The sequence below is a fragment of the Zingiber officinale genome, chromosome 9A, assembly GCF_018446385.1.
Source record: "Zingiber officinale cultivar Zhangliang chromosome 9A, Zo_v1.1, whole genome shotgun sequence".
NCBI classification, from domain to species: domain Eukaryota; kingdom Viridiplantae; phylum Streptophyta; class Magnoliopsida; order Zingiberales; family Zingiberaceae; genus Zingiber; species Zingiber officinale.
This window is the reverse complement of record NC_056002.1, coordinates 102,343,263-102,344,469: the sequence shown is the minus strand read 5'-3', so window position 1 is coordinate 102,344,469 and position 1,207 is coordinate 102,343,263. Positions and strand designations below refer to the sequence as shown.

The window sequence follows — 1,207 nt, the reverse complement described above, 5'->3', positions numbered from 1 at the left end:
AAAATAAGTACTCGTTTGCGTTCATTTATATTTAAAATACATGTTTATGTATATATTTAATTGTAGAAAACTTTTTCGAAGTAAAATGTTGAAGATATGAAATATTTTTTAATTTTTTTAAAAAAATTTGATGGGCCCGCGGGTTGGCTCGCCAAACCCGCAACCCACCTTAGAATGGGTTGAGTTGGAAATTTCTCAATCCGCCAAGTTGGCGGGTTGGCCCGCCCCGCCCCGCCCCGCCCCGCCAAATGATTAGCCTGTCACGGACCGACCCACTCCACCACGGATTGGCCCGTCTGACAACTCTATACATGATCTTACAACTTTTCAAAGGCCTGAGTTTTTAGTAAATAGTCACCCTGGCTTAGTCACTATGATCTCCTTGTGAGGAGGCACCCCTTTCTATGACTCTCTTGTGAGGAGACATGCCTTTTTCCGAAATTACAGAGATTTTTTAGAGAGAGTTGTCTTATACTCCTAGGTATTCTTTATCTACCGACTAGTGTTTGTTTCGGATACAAATACTTTTTTTTTTGAGCTGGTTCGAGTGTTTTTTCTAGGAGTATGACATGAGTTACTCGTACTAAGACATTTTTTTCTCTCTTCTAAGTAAGTTACCTTGATTCCTTAAATTGAAACTATTGGCCCGGTCATATGCTTGGACTGGCGATTGTTTGTTTTTTTATTATTTTTAATTTTAGATTGGATAGACTTGGCAATCTGGACATAAATAAATCAATTTGGACCGGGCCAATAATTTTAACCCACAAAGTCTAGGGTTTCCCTGTAGCCGCTCTCCCCCTCTCTCTCTATATAAATCAACTTTTGCCATCTGCACTGTCCGTCCTATTCATCATCCTCCCATCGCAGGTTTGCCTCCTCGACCTTCTGCCGTTCTGATCTTCGAAGCGGGCGATGATGAAGAATGAAGTCATGCACCACGCAGATGAGGTTTATCGTCTCATGTGCTGACATCAATTCTTCTACCCATTTTGATTCCTGAGCCTAGCTATTTTCAATTTCATGATTCTATTTTGATTTTTCTTTCCCTTTGGATTGCGCTTGTTTGTCCTCAGATCTGCTTTGAGATTTATGGTTCTTGTGATTTTGTTGCGAGTTTTTGTCTTCGATTTCCTCTTTTTTTTTTTTGTTTTTTTTTTATTTATCGAGTGGAAGGATCATATGATGAGAGCTATGCCCAACCTTG

The 1,207-nt window shown here is 39.9% G+C and overlaps 1 non-coding gene across 1 annotated transcript; it reads left to right on the top strand.

The window, feature by feature from the left end:
• The first annotated feature begins 910 nt into the window (after nucleotides 1-910).
• On the top strand, nucleotides 911-1,007 carry LOC122022158. The gene has a single exon (XR_006122886.1). It is a non-coding gene; the product is annotated as a small nucleolar RNA Z221/R21b (small nucleolar RNA).
• Nucleotides 1,008-1,207: the final 200 nt, after the last annotated feature.